Below are 8,781 nucleotides of genomic sequence, written 5' to 3'. Positions count from 1 at the left end.
TGGAATTTCCCATCTTTTTCAGCTCTGCTCCCGAAAAGTGAAAGGAAAGGAGACTGATCTTGACGTCGGCGTTGGTTTTTCCAACGAAACGAAGTAGTTTTGGATTGGTCTTTCTCATTCGGACACCCTCACCTTTCTTAGGACTATCAAGCCTTCTCGAATTAGGTCTATGGTAGAAGCTTTGAACGTAGACCCGGATACAAATCTTTCACTCACTGAAAAGTGAAAACCTATGACTATATTGTCCTAAAGACGGATGCGGCGGGAAGAAGTGGCATTTAGAAGTGTTGCTGACTTTACATTTAGGTTTCGGCATAACAAAGCTTGCACTGTCTTTTCGCACTTAGGCACACAGCATGCCGTTGGTAATGATTCTACTATGGTGCTGCAAATTCGCAAGCTGATCCTAAGTAATCGTTGTTGTTCATTGGATTCCTGCGGAATTACTTCGTTAGGATGGAAGAATTGCTGCAATGCTTCCTGAATAGACTCGATTCTCCCGTTGAGAGTTTCTTTGAAAGTCTTACCTAAACTCTTCCGACTGAATATGAGAAAGCCTATAAAACAACGAGCTACTATCATTTCTTCATTATAGATTGAGATCTTCTTCGGACTTGATGCACAAATAGATGGAATAGCAGCAAATAGCATATTTCTATCCTTCATATCCGTAGAAAGAAATCTCATCTCCAGGTAACTCCATCTTTTTCAGCTCTGCTCACTCACTTTTGAAAGGAAAGGAGACTAATCTTGACGTCGGCGTGGGTTCTACCAACGAAACGAATCCGTTTTGTATTGAGATTTCACATAAGCATTGCACAATGATCCGCATTAGGCGGGGAGCAGCAATGATACCGCCGGCCAGGAATAAGTACCTATCCCTCTTATACTTAAGAAAAGAGAAGATAAGCTGGTGTTGAGAAATGAGAAGTGGGCTATATCCCCGGGGACTTTTTAAAAGCAGCTGAAAGGAAATGCTGCTTCCTTTCTATACGCTAATTCTTGCTTTGAAGAGATGTTCCAGACAAGGCATTCTTAAGTCCCACCTCACCTATATCCAACTTGAGGTATTCCATTGTTTCTAGTATAATAAGCAGGTTTAAGCCATGGAAGACATGAGTCACTAAAGTGCTGTTAACTAGATCACGAAAGATGTGCCAAAGAGGTTTTCCAGCACATGGAATAGCACTCGCAGGGGCATCCTGTCAGTCGCCAGGCCATGCACATTTGAAAGAATTCCCACACACAACGGGAGCCGTTTCAACCATTTCTGCTCTACGTTGCAAACTAGGGGGCATAAGCTACCAAACCCCTAGCTAAGAATCTATATCATACCGAGCAATCATTCCGTCTTCTTGAGAAGAAAGAACGCATGAATCCTCGCTTTGAGCTCAACTACGAGTGCACCTAACAAGGTTTTCCAGACCTAAAAACGTTCATTGCAAAGAAATGTTGACCTCTGATTTAGAGAGGATCAACCACAGTTTGAGAAAAGAAAAGTGCACACCGACATTATGCCTCATAAAGCTACCCCCATTCATAGCTTTATTCACTGTCTGCTCGAATAGCTTCATTTCAATGTTAGGATGACCCACAAGGTCGTCTAAAATAGCTTCCACCTATCTAGCTTCCATGTGGCACGCCAACCACAATCACTTCATCCCTTGGCTTCTTTATCATAGCTGCCTACCTCTTCAGATCAAGGATCAAAGACTACAGGAGCTCAAAGTTATTGCCGCACACTTCCATCTAGGAGATGCATGTTAAGCTATCCCTTGGATTATAGCCTAGGAGATCGATTGGCAGGCCTTGTTCTATGAAAAGAGTATCCTTATGGTTTAGGAACCCCAACATCTATTGAAAAGTATGATGCACCCCTCGGTTTACCAACATTTCCATTCAATCTCATTTAGATTCTATTAACTAACAAGCCGGGATCCAATTCCATTTAAACCGCTGAGGTCATTAACGAACTAGAAAAGAGCTAAGGAACTATTTCCAGATACCTAATCGGGTGCTGAACGAACTACTACTTCAATATGTCATTGCAATTTCAAATGGGTTTCGATGGCACTCAAGCAGCCTCACTACTTCGATCTCAGTAACCTAATGATCTCCCCAAATGTAACATCCCAAATTTTCAATTTGGAATGTTATACATTAGATCATCATGCATATCATATTTTTTTTTGCATTTTGGTTGATCCTAGAAATTTCACGCAACTCAAGGACCTTCGGAGAGAGTTGGAGATTTCATTATTTTCATATTTGAGAGTTCCTCAAATTTTGAAAAGAGGATCATTTGATTTATTTATTTGATCTTCAATAATTTTTCCGATATAAAAAATATAAGAGAGGGAATAATATGACTTTCCCAAAATTTAGGAAAAATGAAGATTTAATAAATAGATCAATTTTGGTTTTGCCGGAGTTATTCGCATTTTAATTGGATAGGGAAAAATGCGTGTTTTCAAAAATTGCATTTTAGGAATGGAGTAAAGTTCATTTTGTTCAGCTCATTTTTAGGAGTCGGGGAAAATTTACTTTAGAATTTTTGGAGTTCGTTTAGTTCTCTTTTTTTCTGCGTGTGGAACCAGTTAAAAAAAACCCGCAGGCCAGCCGGGCCAAAGGCCCAGCCAGCCGGCCACCGCCCCAGCCTCCCGTGCGCCAGGCGCCAGGTGCAGGAGCGCCAGGCCGCCGCCTCCCCTCGCTCAAGCCGAGTCCAAAAAGGACTCTGGCCGGTTAGCCCCTCCCCTTTCCTTTGTTTCGTTCTCCTATTCCTACTCTATTTCTTGTCCCCTACCCCAAGAAACCCCTCCCCTCCCCAATATAAATACCCCAACACCCCCCCTCTAAACCCATCAAATCAAACCCCAAGCCCTCCACCGCACCCCACCCCGCGCCCTACACCGCCGCGACACCACCCCACACCCGCGCCGCCGCCCCTTGCCCACGACGCCGCCACCTCCCAACGCCGCCGCCGGAGCCCCTCGCCGGAACCTCGCCGGAGGTTGCCCCGCGTCTCTTTTCCTCGGATCGTTTTCTTCTAATCATTCTGATTCTTTTCTTCTCTTCCGATTCGTTTTCTTTCCGGTTCTTCTCTAAACCGTTCCGGTTTTCTAGATCGGTTTTTCGTTCGGTTTTCTTTTCTGAAACCCTAGATCGGATTCGTTTTCTTTTCCGATTTAGTTTCCTTTGGACCGCTCGCCGGACCATTCATCCTAACGAACGTGATCACCGGATTCTTCTAGGTTAACGAACATCCGTTCGTTTAACCGTTCTTCTTTTTCTTCTCGTCGGATTTATTCCGCGATCGTGATCTCAGATCCGATCTTCGTTCTAGTCTTTCTTCTCGCTCGTTTATCGGAATCAGGTGATTCAAGCGCCTGGAGTTTCATTTCGAAACCGCCGTTCCGTCTAATCAACTTAAACAAGCTTTTGCCCCGGTAAAAATTAACCTAGTTTCAACTTGCTAGAACCGAGTTGTTTTCTTCCGCCGTTTGTTTTTCCGTTTCTTTGTTTGGTTCGTTCTTTCTTTGCAACCGGAGTTCTTAAGTTGAACTTTCTGGTTCGTTCTCTTGTTCGAGTTTTACCTGTGCATTAGATGAGTACTTATTGTATGCTTGTTGTTTGTCTGCGATAGATCACCCGGATTGCGCCGCCTGTTACTTCGAAACCCTAGGTCTCGCGGATCATCAGCAAGGCAAGTAACACTTTGATCATACCTTTTCTACAACCCATGTTTTATTGCATTAGATCAATCCTCTCACATTGCATGATTAGGATCTAATTAAACTGTGGGATGGGAAGTAGATGAGGTAGTACCTATTACCTGTATTATTATGAAACCTTTGGGAGTTACTTCTATGTTTGCTTTTTATGCCATGCTATGCTAGTAGACTTGGATTGGGTGAGTGATATCCATGACAGATGTGAGTTGATAATTTTAATGGTTTATCTAAGGTGGCAACTTAAACACACATCTGGGTGGATTGAGGCACCTGATGTCTATCAGGACTTGCCTGTTTTTTTTTCGGACCGCCACCCAGGCTCAAAGGGATCATAAGATCTTTCATGCTAGAAACTTCCGTGTGCAGCCACATGCTACTATGGGCTCTGGCATAGTTGACTAAGTTGTGCGAACTCTTACGGGGTGGACTAGCAGATGTAGGGGTTGTAGGTGGTACGGTCTACCCCACATGTAAGGTGCTAGTGCTTCTGAAAGACTATGTCTCGGTCATCCATTTCTCAAACACCATGTAGTGCGAGAAAACAAACGGGGGCGATCGAGTCATGTGGGGAAAAGTGCGCAAACCTCTGCAGAGTGTATAAACTAATCATGATTAGCCGTGTCCCCGGTTATGGACAACTTGAGTATCTAGTACTTGAATATCATGTGAATCTCAACATGTTACTTCTAATTAATGTTGTTGGGTTTTAATTATTTTTTAATTGGGATCGGAATGCTGTCAACCATTCTCGATGTTTCACAACCACCATGATAGTTAAATAAATTTTATTCCTTTGCAGTAGGGAAAAACTGGCTTTACGCAAAAAGTGTAACCATAGAGCTTTCCACCAGCCATATATGCATGTAGTATAGCTGTTTCATTCCATTACTCTCTATGTGTTACATTGCCAGCATATTCCATGTGCTGACCCGTTTTCGGGCTGCAACTTCTCATGTTGCAGACTTTTCAGACGACGAGTAAGGTGTTTTTAGGTCGTGGTCCTATACTCAGTGATGCCGTTGGAGTTGATGGACCCATTTATCTTCCAAGTCTTCCGCTGTTATCGACACTAGATGGCCTTAAGCCATATTTATTGTAATAAGTTCTCTTTGAGACAACGATGTAATAAGTGTGTGATTGCCACTCTACTATAAATCCTTCGATGTACTGTGTGGTGTCAGCATTACTGATCCAGGGATGACACCCGAGCACAGTAGACTTGATCCATTCGGGTCGGGTCACGACAGAGATGGTATCAGAGCACACGCTGACTGTAGGACACGACCACTAAGTTGAAGCCATAGATTACCATTCTGTTCTCATTTTCTAACTCCTCATCTTTTCTACTCTTTTAGGATGACGCACGCGAAGATTAAGTACGCTCAACCAGATGAAGGCACACCATTTGGATTTCACCTGAAGGAAGTCACCAAGTACCTGAACATTGGATTACCAAGCTTCACGGGAACCTTCAACGCCACTCTGCCTGAAGAGGAGCGCTGGAAGATTCAAGCTCACGTTCCGGGAAGGACATTCGCGCCAATCACGAAGCCCATAGATAGTGTTTTCAATGCACCAACCTGGAGTCTGGGAAGGAGCATGGCAGCTCATATCACCATAGAACGCATTGGAGAAGTTTATCAAGAAGACCTCAAGGACACTATCTACCAGATTTGCGGACGCCGAGATGAACAATGGGAGTTAGTCAGCACCAAGAAGGATAGATCCATTGCATCTTTCATCCAGGAGTTAAACCAGCACATTCGCCGCCATGAGAACCAGATGTGCAATGATATGATAGAGTTGAAGAATGCGAAGGCAAGGATCATCGAGCTAGAAGGAGAACCGAAGTCTACACGCAAGGACTACATGGACGAGATCGTAGCTCTAGCAAGGCACAATGGCGATCTTAAGCAGGAGATTGAAGAACTCAAGGAGAAGTTAGCATCCAGGAAGGAAGACAAGTACGTCGCATGTCCGGACAACTACATCATCATCGACGAGACCGATTCGGATCCAAGTGAACCCGACTTTGAAGACGAAGCTGGAGCAGATATCATGGAGTCTTCCATCGGTTCAAATTTCTAGATGACCACCAAATAGTAGTAGCATTCCCCCATGTAAACATTAGTTCGAGCACTTTTGCGATAGTTTTAGATCGTTTGTAAGCCCTTGTTTGATTGAATGAAGTGATTTTGTGTGCATTTGCTCATGTGCATTGGGGTAGTGTTTTCCCTTTAGACCTCCCTCTATTCTTAAATCTCGTCTTTTCTAAACCCTCAGATGCCTCCGAGACGTGACAATGGATTCCCACTGGAGCTCACTCAGTTGATCCAGCAGCAGAATCAATTGATGCAGATGTTAGTCCAGAACCAGCAGAACAACAACAACAACAACAACCCACCACCACCACCCCCACCTGTTGACCACTTAGCCCGTTTTCTTAGGCTGAATCCGCCGGTGTTTTCCAGTAGCACCGAGCCGATAGTAGCAGACGATTGTCTCCGCAAGATAGGAAGGGAGTTGACCACTGCAGGATGCACGGATGGTGAAAAAGTAAAGTTTGCCGCTCACCAGCTTGACGGACCCGCGGCAGCATGGTGGGAGAATTTCACAGCCACTTACCCAGTTGACACTGTCACATGGGATCAGTTTCAGCAAGCTTTCCGCACTGCCCATGTTTCAGCAGGAGCTATGGCCATAAAGAAGCGTGAGTTTCGCAACTTACGCCAAGGAGGAAGGACAGTTGGCCAGTACGTTGACGATTTCAGCAAGTTAGCACGTTATGCCCCAGATGACGTTGCTACGGATGCCAGCAAAGGATTTGGTGGAAATTAAGAATCAGATTAAGGAGTTACTGGATAAAGGTTACATTCGCCCAAGTTCTTCACCTTGGGGATCACCCGTACTTCTAGTGGAAAAGAAGGATGGATCATTAAGGATGGTTGTAGATTATCGGGGATTGAATGAAGTAACCATCAAGAACAAGTACCCACTACCAATGATCAATGATCTATTTGATCGTTTGCAAGGAGCTAAAGTGTTTTCCAAGATCGATTTGCGATCAGGGTACCATCAGTTGAAGATTCGAGAGCAGGACATACCTAAGACAGCATTCACCACGAGATATGGACTGTATGAGTATACCGTTATGTCATTTGGATTGACTAACGCACCTGCTTATTTTATGAACCTGATGAACAAAGTATTTATGGAGTTTTTGGATAAGTTCGTCGTAGTGTTCATTGATGACATCCTGGTTTATTCAAAGAATGAAGAGGAGCATAAGGAACATTTGCGTTTGGTTTTGGAGAAACTAAGGGAACATCAGTTATACGCCAAATTTAGCAAATGTGAGTTTTGGTTGAAGGAAGTTGGATTCCTCGGACACGTTATATCCGGAGAAGGTATAGCAGTTGACCCCACAAAGGTTGAGACCGTAACCGAATGGGAAGCACCAACAACAGTTGGAGAGATCCGGAGTTTTCTTGGACTCGCAGGATACTACCGGAGATTCATTGAGAATTTCTCAAAGATTGCGAAGCCTATGACAGAATTGTTGAAGAAGGATACTAAGTTCAAATGGACTGAGGAGTGTGAGGCTAGTTTCCAGGAGTTGAAGAAACGCTTGGTTACCTCAGCAGTATTGATTTTGCCAGATCAGACCAAGGATTATGAGGTGTATTGCGATGCTTCACGTCAAGGACTTGGAGCAGTGCTTATGCAGGAAGGAAGAGTTGTTTCGTATGCTTCACGACAACTGAAGCCTCATGAGTTGAATTATGCCACGCATGATTTGGAGTTAGCAGCCGTAGTGCATGCATTGAAAACGTGGAGACATTTCCTCATTGGAAATCATTGTGAGGTGTACACGGATCACAAGAGTTTGAAGTACATTTTCACGCAGAAGGAGTTGAACCTCAGACAAAGGAGATGGTTGGAACTCATCAAGGATTATGATATGAGATTACATTACCATCCCGGAAAGGCTAATGTAGTAGCTGATGCATTGAGCCGTAAGAGCCATGTCAATACTCTAATGACGGGGAAAATACCAAAGGAGTTAGCAGAAAACCTTCATGAGCTATGTTTGGAAATGGTTCCGATAGGCTATGTAGCAGCATTGGAGATTCAGTCAACATTGATGGATAAGATCAGAGAAGCTCAGAAATCTGACAAGGAGATTGCTGCAATAAAAGAGAAATTGAGCGAAGGAAAAGCAAAGGGATTTCGTGAGGATGAGCACGATACCTTATGGTTTGAAGACCGTGTTTATGTGCCCAATGACCTGGAGATCAGGAAGTTGATTTTGCAAGAGGCACATGATTCACCATATTCGATTCACCCAGGGAATACCAAGATGTATTTGGATTTGAAGGAAACATTCTGGTGGACCGGAATGAAGAAGGATATTGCAGCATATGTAGCAGTTTGTGTCATATGTCAGAGAGTAAAGGCAGAGCATCAGAAGCCAGCAGGATTGTTACAACCATTGCTGATACCCGAATGGAAGTGGGATAAGATAGGCATGGATTTTATCACAGGACTACCCAGGACGAAATCAGGCTATGATTCGATATGGGTAGTAGTTGATCGTTTGACGAAGGTAGCACATTTCATTCCAGTTAAGACCACTTACACCAGTGCTAAGTTGGCAAAGATATACATGACTAGGATCATTTGTTTGCATGGAGTTCCGAGGAGTATCGTATCAAATAGAGGAAACCGATTTACCTCAAAGTTTTGGAGTCAGTTGCATGAAACTTTAGGAACCAGACTAGAGTTCAGCACAGCTTTTCATCTGCAGACAGATGGACAGACCGAGAGAGTCAATCAGATTTTGGAGGATATGCTGAGAGCTTGTGCACTAGATTATGGATCTAGTTGGGACGATAACTTCCCGTATGCGGAGTTTTCTTATAACAACAGTTACCAAACCAGTTTGAAGATGGCTCCTTTCGAAGCTTTATACGGAAGAAGGTGCAGGACACCGTTGTCATGGGACGAAGTTGGAGACCGTCAATTCTTTGGACCAGATTTGATTAAGGAG

The sequence above is a fragment of the Triticum urartu genome, chromosome 5A, assembly GCF_056163025.1.
Source record: "Triticum urartu cultivar PI428250 chromosome 5A, HENAU_Tu73, whole genome shotgun sequence".
In the NCBI taxonomy this organism is placed as follows: domain Eukaryota; kingdom Viridiplantae; phylum Streptophyta; class Magnoliopsida; order Poales; family Poaceae; genus Triticum; species Triticum urartu.
This window is presented reverse-complemented; position numbering follows the sequence as displayed.